Here is a 20786-nt window from a genome sequence, read left to right on the forward strand (position 1 = left end):
CAGATGCCATGGTACATACCTTTAATTCTGCACTATGAGACAGAGAAAAGTGGATCTCTGTTAGTTTGAAGCCAACCTGGTTTACATTTTTTTTTGATGGTTCACAGGGAAAATCTTTATTTGACAAGTACTTTTTTTTATATTTTTTATTACATCTTTTCCTCAATTACATTTCCAATGCTATCCCAAAAGTCCCCCATACCCTCCCCCTGGTTTACATATTGACAACCAGAACTACATAGACAGACCTTGTCCCGCCCCCCCCAAAATAAAGCAAAGGGAGAAGAGGGGAAAGCCATCCTTAGCCAGAAATGATGGTACATACCTAATATCAAGCATTTAGGAGAATCCTAAACTTCCAAACAACAAGCCAAAGCTATAAAGTAAGTTCAAGATCAGCATGAACTACCTGTCTCCAAAAAAAAAAAAAAAAAAAGGAAGGAGAGATAGAGCTCAGAGGCAGAGTACTTGCAAAAGTACATGCACAAAACCCCGGATTCAATCTCCAGCATTAAATATCTAAAACCTAGTCGGGCAGTGGTGGAGCACCCCTTTAATTCCAGCACCTGGGAGGCAGAGGCAGGCGGATTTCTGAGTTCGAGGCCAGCCTGGTCTACAAAGTGAGTTCCAGGACAGCCAGGGCTACACAGAGAAACCCAGTCTCGAAAAAAAAAAAAAAATCTAAAACTTAGATGTGATGGCACATACCTTTATTCCCAGTACTCTGGAGATAAAGGCTGGTGGAGCTCTGTGAATTCTAGACTGAACTGATTTACAGAGTTCTAGGACAGCCTGTCTAGGAAAAAAAAAAAAAAAAAAAAGACACCCTTCTACTGTACCATGTCTTAGGCCCATGTTTCTCACATTTTACCTAAAAGGATCTTCCCTAATCTTTCATACTTAAATGCCATTTGTTAAAGAAACTTCCTACTAACAAAGAGGACTAGATGAAGTATACTATAAACCCTGTCTCAAAAAACCAAAAAAAAAAAAAAAGATTAGATACTAGAGAGGGCATAATTTTCAATGAATAATCATCTTTAATACTAAATATAATCTAAAAAACTTTGATCTTTCAAATATATCTCAAATGGCAAAAAAAATCTAATTATCTTAAATTCAATATATACTGCTTGCTGGTTATAGGAATGAACTAAAAGCCAGTTTTATGTGAACTGAAAAATAACCTACAGTGTTATAAAGTTTTTCTTTTTTTTTTTTTTTTTTTTTTCCTGGGTTTTCGAGACAGGGTTTCTCTGTATAGCTCTGGCTGTCCTGGAACTCACTTTGTAGACCAGGCTGGCCTCAAACTCAGAAATCCACCTGCCTCTGCCTCCTGAGTGCTGGGATTAAAGGTGTGCACCACCACGCCCAGCTCTCTTCTTTTCTTTTTTTGAGACAGCATCTTGCTATGTAACCCAACCTCTGGCCTCAAGATCACAACAAACACCCTGACTTGCTACAGCCTCCAGAGAGCAGAAAGATAGCTGTGATCAATACACTCAACTTCATGTTAAAAAGTGATGACAATGAAGGTAGGTTGGTTGGTTTGAAACCAGCACTCAGGAGTCAAAGGCAAGCAGATAATCTATGAGTTTGAGACCAACCAAGGCTACATAGTAAGACCCTGTCTCAAAAATAAATATAAAATAGATAATCTGGAGAGATGGCTCAGCAGTTAAGAGCACTGACTACTCTTCCTGAAATCCTGAGTTCAAATTCCCAGCAACCACATGGTGGCTCACAACCACCTGTAATGGGATCTGATGCCCTCTTCTGGTGTGTCTGAAGACAGCGACAGTGTACTCATATAAATAAAATAAATCTTTAAAAAAAAAATAAATCCAAGTTGTGCAGTAATTCCAGAACTGAGAAGGCTGAGGTAAGAGGATTGCCATGCCATGTGTAACACACACAATGTAAAAAAGAAATATATTTTTAGATAGATAAATGCCAAGCTAACCAGTCTGTTACACTGGCAAGTAAACATTTACTGGGGAAATTTGGAAAGTATTATAATGTGAGAGCAAAACTGTGGGAGCTGGGAAGCTGGCTCAGCTAGTGAAGTGCTTGTCATAAAAACAGGAGGACCTGAGTTTGATCCCTAACAGGTATTTACAAGAAAGCCAGGTGAGGTGTTAAATACCTATAATCCCAGCACTAGGAAAACAAACATCGCTGAAGCTTGCCAGCTGAATCTGTGAGCTCCGGGTTCAACCAGAGTAAACTGCTTACTGTGCAATCATAAATAACTGAGTCTGAATCCCCAGCTCCCTTTTAAAAGCCAGGAATGCTGAAGAATATCTGTAATCGAAGAGCAGGGGATGCAAATATAGGTGACTCCATGGAGCTCACTAGCTAGGAAGGCTACCGCAATCAGTGAGACTCATGGTTCAGAGAAACACCCTTTCTCAAAATTAATACGGAGAGTAACCTAGGAGAAACTCAACATTAACACCTGGCTTCCAAATGCATAACACACAAACACACATATCTTACACACGCACACACACAAATACAGAGATTAACAAACACAAGGTGATGCCAGGAGGGTACTGTTTGAAAATGCATTCCATCATTAGAAAAGAATATGACTTCCGTGATGCAGTGACAGCCATGCTACAGAAAGAAGTAGCAGGGGAAGAGTTGTAGAAGTATGTATAAATGATAGTAACTCCATAAAATATATTCTGCATGCTTTCATAAGGCCCACAACTAACACATATATACACTTTTTTTCCCCTTGAGGCAAGGTCTTACTCTGCAGCCATGATGGTGGCCTAGAACTCACATTGTAGGCCAGGTTGGCCTGTGACTCCCTGTTTTGATGTCCCAAGTGCTGGCATTACAGGCACAAACCAACACTTCTGGGTCTCTATTTTTCTTTTTTTCCTTTTTCTTTTTTTTTTTGAATTTTTATTTTTTGGTGGTAATAGGGATTGAATCCACAGCCTTATGCATCCTAGCAAGCACTGAGCTATATAGTCCCAAACCTTTATACTTTTAGATAGAAAAAAATTTTAACTTTTTTTTTTCAGTGCTGTAGATCAACTAAGGGCTTTCCTTGTCCATACAGTGATTCAGTCCATAGAGCTATATCCCTAGCCCTGCAAAATAGTAACATTATTTTACATGTAAAATTTATATAATATTCCAATTCCAGGGAACATGAATAACTGAAACATAGCCATGTATTTACTGTCTATACCTGCTTTCATGCTGGCAGAAACAATGGGACCTACATAGCACAAAATATTTACTATCTGACCTTTTATTTAAAAGGTTTGCCAACTCTTGGCTTCCTAACCTGAAAGTCAAACACTTGTAGTATGGATAAACAAAGATGAATAAGAGAAATAAATGGCATGAAATAAAACTGAGATATCGCTAATTGAGGAATCTAATTTGTCACAACCTACTTAACTTTGAAAATCTATTAAATCCCAGCACTTGGGAAGCAGAAGGATCAGAAAGTCATGGTTATCTTCAGCCATAAGAATGTTCTTGCTCAGGGGCTAGAGAGATGGCTCAGTGGTTAAGAGCACTGGCTGCCCTTCCAGAGGTCCTGAGTTCAAATCCCAGGAACCACATGGTGGCTCAACCATCTATAATGGGATCTGATACCTTCTTCTGGTGTGTCTGACGACAGCTACAGTGTAGTCAAAAAAATGAAATAAATCTTAAAAAAAGGATGTTCTTCCTATTATAGAGCATGTAAGCAAGAATAGGCTACATGAGACCCTATCTCATAGAAATAAGACAAGAAAAGTGAACATAACTTTAGCCAAGCACGGTGACTCAACAACTGTAAGCCAACACATGGGAAACAAGAGTATCACTAACATACCATCTCAAAAAAGTGTCATGCATAGAGGTGGGCGCCTCTAATTCTAGCATTCAAGATGCAGAGGCAAGCAGATCTCTGAGTTTGAGAATGCTGGTCTACACAGTGAGTTCCAGGTCAGCCAGTTGCTATATAAAGAGACCCTGTCTCAAAAAAACAAAAAGTAAACAGATATATGTGTCAGGTGGCAAGTTACTGTAATCTACATTCAGGAAACAGAAGCAGGGGGATTTCTGTGAATTCAGAGACAGCTTGTTTATATATCTAAAATGTGGGCCGGGCCAGGCCAGCCAGATCTAAATACCTGTCTCAAAAGATAAAAAGGAAAAGCAGAGAAAATAAAGAGCAGGATACCTTTCTACACATGCTAATCCCAGCATTTGGGAGGCTAACACAAGGAGGCTAACACGGATGGCTCAAGAGTTTGAAGTAACCTAAGTGATACACTGTCCCAGAAAGAGAGTAAGGTGGCTCTGCTGGTAAAGGAGCTCGCTGCCAAGCCATGGACATTATTGGATGCCTGGGGCTTACATTGTAGAAGGCAAAATCTCCTGTAAGCAGTTAGCTAATCCTTGCATGCTACATATACATTGATACACAAATACTTTTTTTATAATTTTTAAAGAGACTGAATGAGGGGCAAGAATGTTGACCAGTTCTTAAAGTATTTACAAACATGAGGGCTGAGTTCAGATCACCAGCACCCATGTGAAAACAAAAAATAGTAATAATAAAAATAAAATTAATTAATTTTAAAAAGGGAGGGGATGAGGACTAATGAAATGGATTAGTGGTTAAGAGCACTGGATGCTCTTCCAGAAGACCTGAGTTTGATTCCCAGTACCCACATGGTGTGATTCATAACTATCTGTTACTCAGGTCCCAGGGGATTGGAAACCCTCTTCTGGTCATACACGCAAGCAAAACACCCATACACATAAAATTAAAATAAATAAATCTTAAAAAAAAAAAAAAGCATGGGTGGTGGTGCAATTTTAACCACAGCAGTCAGGAGGCAAAGGCAGGTGTAATTTCTATGACTTCAAGGACAGCCTGGTCTACATAGCAGGCTCTAGGCTACACAAGACTACACAGTAAGACCCTGCCTCAGAAAAACAAAACAAAACTGGCCACATCTGTAGTCCCATTTCTAGGGAAGAGACAAGCAGAACCCTGAAGATTGTTGGCTATCCAACCTAGACAAATCAATGAGCTGCAGGTTCACTGGGAAACTCTGCCTCAAAACAATAAGGTATAGGAGTTAAGCAACTCAGATGTCTGCCACAAAGCTACAAGGACTTAAGTGTAGACCCCCCTCCCCCAGAACTCATGTAACAAAAAATAAAACAAGAATGATCCAATAAACACACTGCTGGGGGGTACTGGGGTGAGGAGACAGGCAGATCCCTGAAATTCATTGGCTGGCCAGTCTAGCTTCAGGTTCAGTGAGAAACCCTATCTCAAAACCTAAAAATAAAGACGGAGAGTGATCCCTGAAAGAGATCCAGTGTGGCTCCTGGACCTTCATACCCATGCAGATCCCTGTATTATGCACACACATACAGACACTTGCACACATCCACGCTAACAACTGCACATACAAAACAATACGGTAGAAAAAAATGATTAAAGATGGCATTGGTGTCATCTCCTGCCTACCACATCCATATAAACACATACCAAAAATGAAAATTCAGTCATGCACTAGAATACAGAGTGGGAAAGAGAGAAATTCTATGCATGCATAATTTGCAAGTTAAGTTCAAATGATGAAAATTAACTGAGTATGGTAGTTCACTCCTGCAATTTCAACACTTGAGAAGCTGGCACAAAAGCACTGTAGAGTCAACCTTCAATTCAGAAAGAAGAAAAAAGCTGGAAACTAGCACAAGACTGCATAGAACTCTTGAGAACATAATTATGGATTTAAGAAGTTCAAGTCCTTGACATATGACCATATCACTCTGCTTTTACTGGTATACTGCTGGTTAACATCAAACTACTTTTTACTGTTATTTATACATTTCCTCAACAATTTACCAGGATTTCATATACAGGGAATTGTCTTTTTTAGGTTCCTCAGGGACACTTCATAGGTGGTCCACAGATGGTAGGTGCTCAATAAATGCTGAATGACAAAATAATCAACTCTACTGTGGGTTCACAGCCTGAAATTCTCACACCTACAATTCACACTATTAATCTTCCTTCTATGCAACAAATGAAAAGGACATTCCTGGGGTGAAGACTGCTGAGTCTACTGGATTTATTACATTAGGCTCCTTTTCTAGAAAAGAGCTCAAAGTACATATGTTATGTTAAAATAGAATTCTTGACTACTGAGAAGGTAGGTGGAAAAGTGGGCAAGAGAAGGAAGAATCTGTTATAATAGCCTGCCTCCAGAGAATAAGCATTATTCAGTCCTGGGGACTAAAAACACTCCTGCCATGTCTTTGAAATGACCCCCTACATTATTTCTTCAAACTTTGTACTGGCCAATGAATATCAGTGAAACAAAAACTTGCCACAATAATAAGATTCTAAAAATCTCAGCTAGTAGCCCAGGATTACATAATGTAGAAAATCTGTTTTTGTGTTTTTGAGACTTTGAGACTGGATCTATACTCCAGGCTAGCCTCCAACTATGTAGTCAAGGATGACCCTGAACTACTGATCCTTCTGCCTCCACCTCCCAAGTGGTTGGATTAGAGACATGCTCACCATGTTTATAGTGGTGCTAGGAATTGAACCCAGGGCTTGGTTGATTCTGAAACACTCTTCCAATTTAGCTATAACTCTAGATGTAATTTTAATTTACTATTTTGACAAATATAAAAGTTATAAACTAGCATTATCATTAAGCATCTACTACAGGCCAAGAACAAATAGATAAGACAATAAGAATACCAAGTGATCTTCTATTGTGTGATAAGCAAGAGTACAGCTTTGGGAAGAGAAATGCAGTAAGAGATCAACTTCTACTCATCCAAATTTGGAAAAATTATATGCTACCTAATTTTAATTGTTTTTAAATCACCAGTACAATTTCATTAGAATTTAGGAGAAAAGTACAGTACAGGTTAGGTGAAAGTCTTGGCAGCCACCAGGAGGAGATAAAGTCTTGCCTTTCAAGTTGCCGGTGGATAGAAATAGGTTCTGAAGAAAGGACATTTGGTTAGCGAGATGACTAAGTAGGTAAAGGTGCTTGCTTTCAAGCCCAAAGAATTTCATCAGTCCCTGGGATGCACGTGGGAAAGGAGGAAATGAACTCCTGAAACTTGTCCTTTGACTTTCCATATGCCCATCCACACACAAGTATGAGTGTATACACACAACACACAACACACACCACACACAGACCCGAACACACGATGGAGTTCCAGGCAGCTGTCAATCCCCTGACATGGGTGCTAGGAACTCAACTCAAAGTGCTCTGCAAGAACAGTAAACTCCTTACTGCTCAGCATCTCTCAAACTCCTTTCTTAACTTTTAAACTTTTAACTTAAAATTTAACTTCTACTTTTTTTTCGAGACACGGTTTCTCTGTGTAGCCCTGGCTGTCCTGGAACTCACTCTGTAGACCAGGCTGGCCTCAAACTCAGAGATCAACCTGCCTCTGCCTCCAGAGTCTTTAGGATTAAAGACTACTCCAGGTTACTTGGTTGGTTGGTTGGTTGGTTGGTTGGTTGGTTGGTTGGTTTTTTAACAACTTGACACAAGCTAGAGTTTTCTGGAAACGGGAATCTCAGTTGAGAAAAATGCCTTAAGTAAGATGGCCGGTTGGCAATCTGTGGAGCATTTTCTTGATTAATGACTGATATAGGAGGGTCCACCTCACTATGGATGATCCTGCCCCTGGATAGGTGGCCTCAACTGTTTAAGAAAGAAGGCTGAGCAAGCCATGAGGACCAAGCCAGTAACCATCACTCCTTCATGACTTCTGTATCAGTTCCCATCTTGAGCTCTAGCCCTGTCTTCCCTGACTGTAAACTATAAGATGAAATAGATTCCTCCCTCCCCCAAGTTGGTTTTGGTCACCATGTTTTATTATAGCAATAGAAAGCCAAATAACATAAAACAATAACAGGACCATCTGTAACAAAGTAGCAAAGGAAATTTATTCTTGGTCAATGGAAATGGGGGCTTGAAGACATGGCTCAAGTGTTATAAATGTTTGCTTACTACCCTCTCAAAGTCCAAGTCCAGTTCCCAGTAGCTCAGAACTGCCTGTAATTTCAGCTCCAGGAAATCTAACATGCTCTTCTAGCCTTCTAGGGTGCTAGTACACACATTGCATACATACATACATACATACATACATACATACAAATACAAATACATGGGACTGGAAAGATGGCTCAACAGTTAAGAGCATTGACTGCTCTTCCAGAGGTCCTGAGTTCAATTCCCAGCAACCACATTGGTAGCTCACACCAATCTGTAGTGAGATCCAACACCTTCTTCTGGTGTGTCTAAAGACAGCTACAGTGTATTCATATACATTAAACAAAAATAAATATTTTTAATCTTTAAAAACACATATATATAAATAAATATTTTCTTTAAAAAGAAGTGAGGAGACAGAGAAAGAGAAAAAACAAGCAAACAGGGTGGTGGTGGTGGTGGTACACACCTTTAATCCCAGCACTTAGAAGCAAAGGCAGGCAGATCACTAAGTTTGAGACCATGGTTACACAGAGAAGACTTATCTCAAAAATTAATTAATTAATTCCAGAAATTCAGATACCATCTGTTTCTTCCCTCTTAAAGGCCTTTCTGTGTCATAATGGCAATTATCAACTCTCAGAGCAAGGGAAAGGTGTGTGCCACCACTGCCCGGCTGAGATACAGATTTTTAAGACAGAGATCTCACTAAATAGCCCTGGCTACCTGGAACTTGCTAAGTAGACCAGTCTGGCCTTGAATTCACAGAGTTCTGCCTTCCTCTGCCTCCTGAATGCTGGGATCAAAGGTATGTGCCACCATGCTCAACTCTAGGGTCCAAATTTAAACAACTCCCCACATGACAGCTATTCCTGGCTTTCTAGGTGAACTCAAGCTCAAAATCTACAACTAAATCTCAGTATTCAAGAGGGAAAGGTAGGAGAATCATTCCAGGTTTAAGACCAGCTTTGGTCTTACAGCCTTGGTCTATACAGAGAAGCCAGCTAAGAATACATAGCAAGACATTATCGTTTTAAAAAACCATAGTAATAAGACCGAGTGTGGCAGTACCTTTCCGCCCTTCAACCATTTTTTAGGTGCAGGGAGAATGAGTGACACAGAGAGACAAAGAGGGAGAAAGAGAGGCAGAGAGGCAGACTTTTAATTTGGTGACCTTATAGTTTAAAATGATCACCACTTGAACTCAGCTCCAGCCTACTGTGTAGTGCCACAGAGGGCAGGAATACAATACTGTGCCTTCTGGATTCATCCAGACATGAATAACAGGGCTATCTGTCTGAAGTCCAAAGTCAATGAGTCAACATAAATTTCAAACACAGGAGGTTTTTTTTTTAAGATTTATTTTATATATATGAGTACACTGTAGCTGGCTTCAGACACACCAGAAGAGGGCATCAGATCACACTACAGATGGTTGTGAGCCACCATGTGGTTGTTGGAAATTGAACTCAGTACTTCTGGAAGAGCAGCCAGTGCTCTTAACCACTGAGCCATCTCTCCAGTCCCCTAAACATAGTTTTAAAACAGAAACTGAAATAAAAGAAAAAGTTGAGCCGAGCGTGGTGGCGCTCGCCTTTAATCCCAGCATTCGGGAGGCAGAGGCAGGCGGATTTCTGAGTTCCTGGCCAGCCTGGTCTACAAAGTGAGTTCCAGGACAGCCAGAGCTACACAGAGGAACCCTGTCTCGAAAAACCAAAAACAAGACCAAAATCAAAAAAAGAAAAGAAAAAGTTGTCTATTGACTGGTTGATCATAGGTCCCAGACTGTGGCTCAGTGTTGGGGTTGACTTTACAAAATGTCACTTTTGGAAGTGGTGTAAAAATGGCTCTGACCTAAGTCCTAAAACTTTAGTGCATCGATCCTATAGTCCCAAGAGTTTGGAGATGTCTGCTAGGTTTCTTTGCCTTTGTGCACACAAAATCTTCATGCCACTGACAAGAAATTGTGATGTTTGTTTCCCCTAAATTTATATCCCAAAGCCACTACCCATTTGATTGAGTAGCTCAATGCTTGTGATCTGGGTATGGATATAGAGCCTCACACATGCTCGACAAACTCTAGTCCTGATATATATCTGAAATGCTCTGGTCACATTTTTCACAGGTTCCCACTAACTCATCTCTCGGGCACAGGAGAGAAACTTGAGTTCCTTACTGTCCAGAGGAAAATAAACACTGAGTACAAAGCTGTGGAAACATCCATTCTTCCTTAAAACTTCTTGCAAGATGTTCATTCTCCTACAAAGACTATCTCTTTTGGTTTTACCTTTAAAACACTGCACCACATCACTCATGCTAGTACAATGGCTCTATGGGTAAAGATGCTTGCCACCAGACCTAACCATCTTAAGTCAATCCCTGGGAACAACATGACTTCACAAGTTGTCCTCTAACCTCAATTTTAATACCATAAAAAATAACGAATAAATAAATAAATAAATACTGCACCAAGTCACTAGTCAAACGATATCCCTACAGCAGCTAACCTTTCACTCAGATGCCAGCATCGCTCCAGGTAAAAGCTGGGTAGGTCCTGTGATCCCAGGGGACTAGTAAAGCAAAGGATCAGAATACTTAGCAGATGAACAGACCTGAAAATGCAAAGACTCACTGTAGGTGATCAAGATGTGGCTAGGTGAGGACTGGGGAACTGCAGTGGGACAAACTCGGTTTTCCATGATATCATCTCTGTTTACAAAGAAAGTCCAATTTGGCCCAGAATCCTGAGATTCTTCTGGATATACATGTGCCTCTGACATAACTGGCCATTTTGGGGTGATTCCTATGCTCACTCATGTTCCCAGTGTTTCAGTCAGAAGGCCTCCTGTTTCCTTTGATCTTACATAGGGCCTCACAGTGGCAGGTGTCGACATCTCTAAAGTGATATTATAACAGTAGATGAACAAATCCAGACAGCCATGCTTTTCTCTGAGCTCCTTTTCAACAGTGGGAACTCTCCAGGGTCTGGCTTGGCTTCCACCTTCTTTTCCAACTATCCAGATACCGGTGTATTTTCTCTCCACACATAACACAACACACATACATACATACTACACATACAATATACACTGCACATACAACACACAACACAAATTCCACACATAACACACACACACAGCTCAGAAAAACCCCCAAGCCTGCATACCTGTCCCACATCTACCTCTAGTTAGCAAGTCTATACTACTGTGCTGGTGGGTTCTTTTTTGTCAACTTGACACAAGCTGGAAAACCTCAGAATGCATGTAAATCACAATGACCAGCATTGCATGCTAACCCTAAGGACAAAGTATTGGCACATATACTTTGGCGGTAACCAACAGCTCTCTTATTGGACTAAAGTCCTGCTCAACAAAGGGAACTAGCACTGGAAATTTAGCCAACAATTCAGTGAAGTCATAAACCTTGGAAAATCTACAACCACTACTTAACTAAACCAGCATAACTCCCAACTACATTCTAAATGTTTGTCCTTATACCCACAGGTAAGTGTAGTACTCAGCCCTCATCAAGAAAACATCTCAGCTTAATCTTCTCTTCAGCACCATATATGGTCTCTTGACAATTTTTTTTTCCTCTTGCTTCTACAGCAAAGTGATTTCTTGTTTATTTGAGAAAGAGCCACATACCAAATTCTTGACCTAGAAATTGCTATGTGGCTCAAGCTTGCCAGAACTCATGCTTGTGCTTCTAGAGTGCTAAGGTTACCACATCTAGCCCAGGAAAGTACATTTTTTGTTTTTTTGTTTTTTGGTTTTTTGAAACAGGGTTTCTCTGTGTAGCCCTGGCTGTCCTGGAACTCAACTCTGTAGACCAGGCTGGCCTCGAAGGAAAGTGCTATTTTTAAGCTATAAACTAGATGATACCTTTTATTACAGGAAACAGTACAATGGAAAGAAATAGAAACCCATTAGAGAAAATCTAAAATGCCCATGGTTTACAAGGTTCTATACAGTCTCAACCTGCCAACACTGCAAACATACCAGATGATCACTGTCACTTAAACCACAGCATTTCACTTAGGAATCTCAAAGTCTCTTCTTGAAGCTAGAAAAATAGTTCTCAGTATTTATGGGGACTGGCTGCTCTTCCAAAAGTCCTGGGTACAGTTCCTAGCACCTACACAGCAGCTCATAACAGCCTGTAACTCCAATTCTAGGGAATCCAATGTCATCTCCTGGCCTCCAGTGGCACAACAAATAAAAGTTGTGCCATAAATGTAGGCAAAAATACCAATACACATAAATAAAATAAAATTCATATTTTTCAAAACAAACTAAAGTCAAGCATGGTGATATATACCTTTAATATCAGCACTTGGGAGGCAGAAAGATCTGAGTTCAAGGCCAGCCTGATATACAGAGTTTCAGGCCAGCCAAAGTTTACATATCTCAAAAAACAATACAAAATCTCAAACTGAGCCAGTCATGGTGGCTCATATCTGTAATTCCAATGCTCAGAAAACTAAAGCAGCAGAACTGCCACAAATTTGAGGGCAACTTATCTAAAACAGCAAGTTAAAGAAAGGTCAGCCAAGTCTCAGAGATCCTATCTCAACAAACTGAAAGGCGGTGGTGGCGCACACGTTTAATCCCATCACTTGGGAGTCAGAGGCAGGCGGATTTCTGAGTTCGAGGCCAGCCTGGTCTACAGAGTGAGTTCCAGGACAGCCAGGGCTATACAGAGAAACCCTTGTCTCAAAAAATAAAAAAATAAAATAAAATAAATAAAATAAAAAAAAATTGGGGCTGTTGAGATGGCTAAGTGGGTAAGAGTACCCGACTGCTTTTCCGAAGGTCCTGAGTTCAAATCCCAGCAACCACTTCACAACCATCCATAATGAGATCTGACTCCCTCTCTTCTGGGGTGTCTGAAGACAGCTACAACTCACATATAATAAATAAATAAATCTTAAAAAACAAAACAAAAAAAACTGAAAAAACAAACAAAAACAAAAAACAAACAAACAAAAAAAACAGGTATGGTAGTACATGTCTGTAATCCCAACATTTGGGAGGCAGAGACAAGAGAATTATGATCTCAAGGCCAGCCTCAACTAGATGAAACCTGTGTCAAAAAAAGAAAAAAATGACTTCAAAGATGCATTATCTTGAGCGCCCTCACCACTGCATCTCTGCTGCTTTTGTGCTCTCCCACCTGCCATGACCAGTCTTAAGGATCTCGAAGGGAAGTAGTGCCTGATGGAAAGCCAGGGCTTTGAGGAGTACATGAAAGAGCTAGGAGTAGGACTGGCTCTTAGGAAGATGGCTGCCATGGCCAAGCCAGACTGTATCATTACTTGTGATGGCAACAACATCACCGTCAAAACCGTGAGCACAGTGAAGACGACCGTGTTCTCTTGTAACCTGGGAGAGAAGTTTGATGAAACTACAGCGGATGGCAAAAAAACTGAGACGGTCTGCACCTTCAAAGACGGTGCCTGGTCTAGCACCAGCAATGGGAAGGGAAGGAGAACATGATAACAAGAAAACTGAAGGATGATTGTAGAGTGTGTCATCAACAATGCCACCTGCACTCGGGTCTATGAGAAGGTACAATGAGGGCTTCCTCGTCATCCTGGACAGGAGTTAGCTGCCAGAGTGAATATGCTCAATTCAATTAGTGGTCATAAACAACAAACCGCTTCACTTCTTTGGTTTTATTTTTCATTGACTGTTGAGTTCTCTTTATCACAAACACTTTACATGGAACTTCATGTCAAACTTGGTTTACCCAGGATCATTCCTTTGGTTAGTAAATAAACGTGTTTGTGCTTTAAAAAAAAAAAAAAAAAAAAAAAAAAGCATTATCTTGAGGCTGGAAATCTTGTTCAATGATCATAGATGATCCCCGACATACACGTGCTAACTCACAACCATTCATAACTCCAGTTCCGGGGGAATATAACACCTTCTTTTGACCTCTGAGAGCACCAGGCACATACATTCAGACAAAGCAGTCAATACGCACATTTTTATAAATAAACCACATGGGGCGGTGGTAGCACACACCTTTAATCCCAGTTCGAGGCCAGCCTGGTCTACAGAGTGAGTTCCAGGACAGCCAGGGCTACACAGAGAAACCCTGTCTCGAAAAAACAAAATAAGTAAGTAAATAAATAAATAAACCAAAATAAGAAGGGGGGAGGGGAGGGAAAAGCAAGAAGGAAGAAAGCAAAGGAGGAAGAAAGGAAGGAAGGAAAGAGAAGAGAAACTGGAGAGGAAGAGGAAGAACAGGAGGAAGAGGAAAAGGAGAGCAGCAGCAGCTTTATCTGGGACGTGATCTCTGAACTCAGGAGTCTGAGGCAGAGACTGGAGTTCAAGGTTAGCCTAGGTTAAGTGTGGTGAAAATTCATGCTTATAATCTCAGCATTCAGGAGCCACAGTTTTAATATTAAACTAGGTTAAAATGTAATCGATTTTAAATACTCCCCCATTTTATTTTAAAAATAAAACTAGTGACATGGCCTAGCAGATAAAGGAACAAGGCAGACAACCTGAGTTCACTTCCTGAGAGCCACATGGTAGAATGAGAAAACTAGCACACAAGTTGTGCTCTAACATCCATAAATGCACCCACACACACACATAAATAAATGTAATAAAAATGTTTGAATAGGGCCATCAAGATAGTTCAGTGGGTAAAGGCCCTTCCCCCCGGCCTGTCAACCTGAGTGTGGGTCCCAGGACCCACATAGTAGAAGGAAGAACCAACTTCTGAAAGTGTTCCTCTGACTTTCACATATGAACTGTTACACATGCACACACAAATATACACACACATACACACACACTAAATGGATGGATGCATACACAATAAAAATAAGTGAAATAAAAATAAAAGAAAAATATTAGGTAAAGTGCTTGCTGCACAGCCAGAGAACCTGAATTCAATCCCCCAGAAATCATGTAAAAAAGTTGGGCACAGCAGCTCACATCTGTAACCCCAGTGCTGAGAGACAGACACAGAAGGAGTCTCAGAGCTCACTGGACATCCCTTCTAGACAAATCAATAAGATCAATGAGCTCCAGGTTCAGTAAGAGAGCATGTCTTTAAAAAAAAAAAAAAGGAGGGCAATTGAAGAAAATATCCAATTTCAAACTCCAACTGCAACATGAACATGCCTACATACACACATAAACACATATACACACAATTAAAAGAACTAGGAGAATCCCAGGACAGCTAGACACACACAAAGAAACTCTGTCTCTAAAAACACAAATGTACATATATCTACACACATACATAGATAATTTAAATATCTATACTAAACCCCAACTCTGTCTCATATAAAAAAAAAAAACCCAACAACAACTATCAGAGGACTGGAGAGATGATGGCTCAACAGTTAAGAGCACTGACTGGGGGCTGGTGAGATGGCTCAACGGTTAAGAGCACCAACTGCTCTTCCAAAGGTCCTGAGTTCAAATCCCAGCAACCACATGGTGGCTCACAACCATCCGTAACAAAATCTGATGCCCTCTTCTGGAGTGTCTGAAGACAGCTACAGTGTACTTACATATAATAAATAAATAAATTAATTAAAAAAAAAAAAAGCACTGACTGGTTTGCCAAAAGTTCAGAGTTCAATTCCAAGCAACCACATGGTGGCTTACACCATCTGTAATGGGAACTGATGCCCTCTTCTGGTGTGTCTGAAGACAGTGACAACCTACTCATATACATAAAATAAATAAATAAATCTTTTAAAAAAGAAAGAAAGAAAGAAAACTATCAGTCATCAAAAACAAGCAAACTCTGAGAAACCATCAAGCAAGAGCTTAAGAAGTCATAACTATAGCCTAGTATGATGGCATGTGCCTGAAATTCCAGTATTTAGAAGGCTAGGGCAGGAGTTGAAGACAGGCTTCAGCTACCTAGCAAGTTTGAAATAAATCTAGATAGGTAAAAATAAAAATGGTAAACCACAGGAGCGATAACTACAAAAAGTGCTTTGTTCTAGGTGCTTCAGGCCTGATTCTGGAGACCAAGGCAAAAGGATAGTAAATTCCAGGCCAATCTGGGCAACAAAGCAAAACTCTTTTCTCAAAATAAGTTGTTTTTGTTTTGTTTTTCATATATATATGTATATATATATATATATTTATACATATAAGTGCTCTATTTTCATGAAGAGAGCATCAGATCCCATTATAGACAGTTGTGAACCACCATGTGGTTACTGGGATTTGAACTCAGGATCTCTGGAGGAGCAGCCAGTGCTCTTAACCGCTGAGCTATCTATCTCTCCAGCCCCTCAAAGCAAGTTTTAAAGACATGATTTTTTTTCCCCACAAATCTTTATGGTTCTGAGGAATTTTTGGGGGGGGGGTTGTTTGTTTACATTTATTATCTATTGTGTGTTTCAATATATTGCATATATACTGCATAATATATATGTATATGCAATATATTGTATATTGTGTGTATATATGCTAATATATATATATATATATGTAGGTGCATGCCACAATGCACATGTAAAGTCAGAGGACAATTAGAGAAAAGCTAGGTCTCTCCTTTGACCATGTGCCTCCCAGGGACTGAATGCAGACTGTCAGCCATAGGGTAAATATCTTTACCCACCGAGACATCCTGCCCACCTTAAGAAAAATATTTGAGATGGGTATCATCTATAGCTCAGTTTGGCCAAGCCCCTGTGGCACTTCTGCTTCTGCTTTCCAAGTGCTGAGATTGATTGCAGATGAGTGCCGTCACACCTGCTGTCCATTCAGTTTTCTTCAAAGCAGTAATCTTGGGTTTTTTGAGACAAGACTCATTAAGCAGCCCATAGTAACCTAAAATTCATCATTTACTTCTTTACCCTCCGAAATACTGGGATTACAAGTATACAGACCACTCGCTTGGCCCCAGAGTAATAATTTTCTAATTTTACCTTTTATATTCAAATAATTAATTCACCTGAACTTGATTCAAATGTTAAGGCAAGAATTTTTTTTTTAAGATTTATTTATTTATTATATGTAAGTACACTGTAGCTGTCTTCAGACACTCCAGAAGAGGGAGTCAGATCTTGTTACGGATGGTTGTGAGCTACCATGTGGTTGCTGGGATTTGAACTCCAGACCTTCGGAAGAGCAGTCGGGTGCTCTTACCCACTGAGCCATCTCTCCAGCCCCAAGGCAAGAATTTTAATTTTTTTTTCCCCAAAATGATTAGCTAAATAGTCCAACATGATTAAGGAACATTTCCCACTGGATATGAAATGTCACTTCTGTAAAACTAAACTATACTAATTTATATGTTTCTACACTCATTATTTTGTCCTGTCTACTTCAGGGTTAGTATTGAACTTTTGTTTGTTGTGTTGTGTTGTTTTGTTTTGATACAGGATGGCAATATGTGACCCAGTCTAACCTCTCTCCTTCTAGAATGCTTCTAGAGTTTGACATTTTGACTATTACAGGGTTTTTTGTATTTTCATTAATACAAAACACCCATGCTGTTTTCTTTTTCAAAATTGGCCCTAAAGGCAGGAGATGGTTCAGTGCTAAGAACATTTACTTGTCTTGCAAAGGCCCTGAGTTTACTTTCCTACACGCACATCAGACAGCTTACAATCACCTGGAACTCTGGCTCTATGAGTATCCAATGCCTCTGGCTTCTAGAGAACAGACAAACAGTGAGAGACAGACAGACACACACAATTTAAAATAAAATTTTAAAATTCTCCTACTCTATAGCTACACTTTTCCAATGAATTTTGGGATAATTGAGATGTGGGTCACCTAGTATAATGCTTGCCTTAGAACGTAGGAAGCACTGGGTTTCACCCCCAGTAATGAATAGATCAAATTTCAGTATTGTGGCACACAACTGTAATCCAGAAACAGAAGAGTATAGCAGCAGGAGAATCAGAAATTCAAGGTCATCTTTGGCTCCATACTGAGTTAAAGATACTTATCTGGCTTACATGGGACCCTACCTACAAAAAGACAAGAAAATGAAAAGGTCCATGCACAGTACTTAGAGCGTCATGTTATAAAAATGTTAGCTACTAGCATAATTATTCAAAAGTGACAACTATTGATTGCTCAATGAATGGCTTCCAAACTCTGTTCCCACAACAGATATGGCCACTAAGCATGGTGGTACATGCTTTTAATTCCGGCACTTGGACAAAATGTCTCTGAATTCGAAGCCAGCCTGGTCTACATAGTCTCCAAAAACAAAAAAGATGAAGTGGTTGAGGAGGAAGGACTTTAAGAGAAAAGGTGTATGGTAATAAATATTAATAATTTGTTGAGTTTGATATGGAAACAAGGCCCTATCCTAATACATTTTATGCAAGCATTCTGTCACTGAGCTACACTTCCCCCACTACCACCTGCTATTTTGGTTAGCTGCATGTAACTGAGATCAAGGAATCATGGACCTTAATAAGACGGTAAAAAAACAACCATCTCTACCTTTCTAAAATAGAAATAGAAAGATTACAAAACTGGCCAAAGGCGGGGACCCTGTATCTAGCCTCCCAGATTAGGATCATTCTACTGCACCGCGCGGTTTCTTGCGGATGCTTGCCTAGCTTCGAGAAGGGAGGGGTGGAAGTCGACCATCAGGCCTCAGCAAATTCGCTCGAAATCACAGGCTCGCGAGCCGCGGCACGTGACTCGCCACGCCCCGTGCCTCCCCCTACCCCGCGCCAGCAGCACGCGCTGCCAACCTCGTCATGTGACCTTCACGCGGCCCCAGCGTTGCCCCTGCTAGGCGACTGTTTCCAGCAGCCATTTTGCCGAGAACTTGCCCTCCGTGCTCGCGCGGGAGCCGAGCGCACGCAATGTCGCAGCCAGACTTTCCAGGCCGCACCCGCGCTTCGAAAGAGCGCTCAGACAGTGAGGGCCCGCCGGAGCCTCACGGCACACGTCGCACCCCGGGGCGCCAGGAGGACTGCGGGTGCGCCTCGGCCTGCGATAGGCTATGTCGCGCACGTGACGCCACGGCGCCCCCCCACACACACACACCTTCGCCGTCCCCCTGCCCACGAAAATACCCACGACAGACTCTCAACGCCTCGCGCAGAGTACACGATACTGGGACCATGGGGACGAACGGAGCGCGTGGCAAACGAGGCGCCTGCGCGTACCTGCCGAGTGGACGGGAGTCGAGCCACACCGTGTGCGCCGCTCCGGGGTCCCGGGACCGTCGCGCTGTAGGACCACCGGCCTGGTCATTGGCCGCCAGGCCGAGTCACGTGCTGCTCGCAGGCCCGCCCACAGCCGCTAATCACCTGGCACGGTGCTCGAAGCGGCACCGAAAGTGGCTTGCACGCGCAAGGGGAGCGTGGTCACTAGACCTCCTTCTGCCCAGTACGGGATGGCATCCATAAAGGGGAACGGAGAAAGCAGGGTCCTAAAACTAAGGACGCTCACACCTACCGGCTTAACTTCGCCTGCCCCTCCAGGAGCCGTGAACCATCGCCCTTGGGCGCTCCCCGTTGCACGCCGGGATGCGTCTGGCGCCCCTCAGTGTGCTGCAGAGCATGCCGGGAAAGCCACCTCTCCCGTTTTCCTGGCTGTCACCTCTCAGGCTTTGCATTGGTGGCCCTCTGAAAGCCGGTCCCAGGACGAGACGGTTTGGGTAATTACCAGACTGTGACGGTACACCAGGCACTTTCAGTCCCTCCTCCCCTACTTGTTTGATCTCTGTGTTTTTAGGAAAACCGCTAAGCCTTCCTTCGTGAAGCGGTACCTTGTTGACTTTGAAAATATTGTAGAAGAATAGCAAGAATGTTTACCTACAAGAACCACCAGCCTTTCGTGGTCAATGGACTAGAACGATAACTTGAATACTGTTTACCACAATCTCTGCTTGAGAATGGTTGTAATTCTTAGAATTTATCTAGGAATAGCCAACATTTTGCAATATGCTTATTGTTGGGGGAAATGAAGTAGAGTTGTTTGGTTTTGTGTTGCTGGGTTTTTTTTGTTGTTGTTGTTTTGTTTTGTTTTAAGATTAAACAGCATGTCCCTAACAGAGGCCCTAGTTTGGTAAACCATATATAAGACATTGGAACTACAAAAAAAAAAAAAAAAAAAAAAAAAGTGTTAACACTAAGAAAAGGTGGGCTTACATTACAACTAGTTGGTTTTGTAGGAATTACAAATTTACCACTGAGCCAAACCTAGTGTTCTACCCACAATGAAGTCCCTGCATAAAGTTATTCACACCTTATCTGCTTTGAGATATACTTGCCAGCTTGATGATGTCAAAACTTTTATAAGTCTCAAAGGCTGATCAGCTTGAAAAATATGACTAGTCCTCTTCTGACTCTCACAAGCTCATATTTATAAACTAAAGGTTAGTTAAGTGTATAAGAAAATTAAAGGCCAGAATGTAAAGAATAGGGCATACTCCTGGGTAAAAGGTACTTTATCTTTCTAATTAAATATTACAAAAATAATTTCTGACTAAGAAACCAAAGCATTAAATAAAATGTACAATATGATATTTGTTAAACTTGAAGTTTATAAAATTTTCAGTGTTTTTTTTTTCTTGGTTTTTCGAGGCAGGGTTTCTCTGTGTAGCTGTATAGCCCTGGCTGTTCTGGAACTCACTATGTAGACCAGGCTGGCCTCAAACTCAGGAATTCGCCTGCCTCTGCCTCCCAAGTGATGGGAGGCACCCAGCTCCCAGTCTTCTTTATAGTTAATTTTAGCAACAACTCTTACAGAAAGCTTATCTTAGCATCACTCAGTGTTCTGTGGAAATCAGAGAAAATATATTTTAATATAT

General features: G+C 41.1%; 1 protein-coding gene and 1 pseudogene across 2 annotated transcripts in view; one reads left to right on the forward strand and one right to left on the reverse strand.

The window, feature by feature from the left end:
* Nucleotides 1–19509, reverse strand: part of Mga (MAX dimerization protein MGA) — a 94602-nt gene extending 75093 nt beyond the window's left edge. Inside the window, exon 1 of one of the 2 annotated variants that reach the window (XM_029470410.2) lies at nt 19430–19509. The gene's annotated coding sequence lies outside the window, so the exon portion shown is untranslated. Of the gene's footprint in view, nt 1–19137; nt 19226–19429 lie in introns of those variants that run through there. The other variant, XM_029470396.2, reaches the window with a different exon arrangement.
* Nucleotides 13190–13588, forward strand: LOC110310113 (fatty acid-binding protein 5 pseudogene; annotated as a pseudogene).
* Nucleotides 19510–20786: the final 1277 nt, after the last annotated feature.

This window comes from Mus caroli, unplaced genomic scaffold (genome assembly GCF_978045245.1).
Source record: "Mus caroli unplaced genomic scaffold, Mus_caroli_1 scaffold_2, whole genome shotgun sequence".
Lineage (NCBI taxonomy): Eukaryota > Metazoa > Chordata > Mammalia > Rodentia > Muridae > Mus > Mus caroli.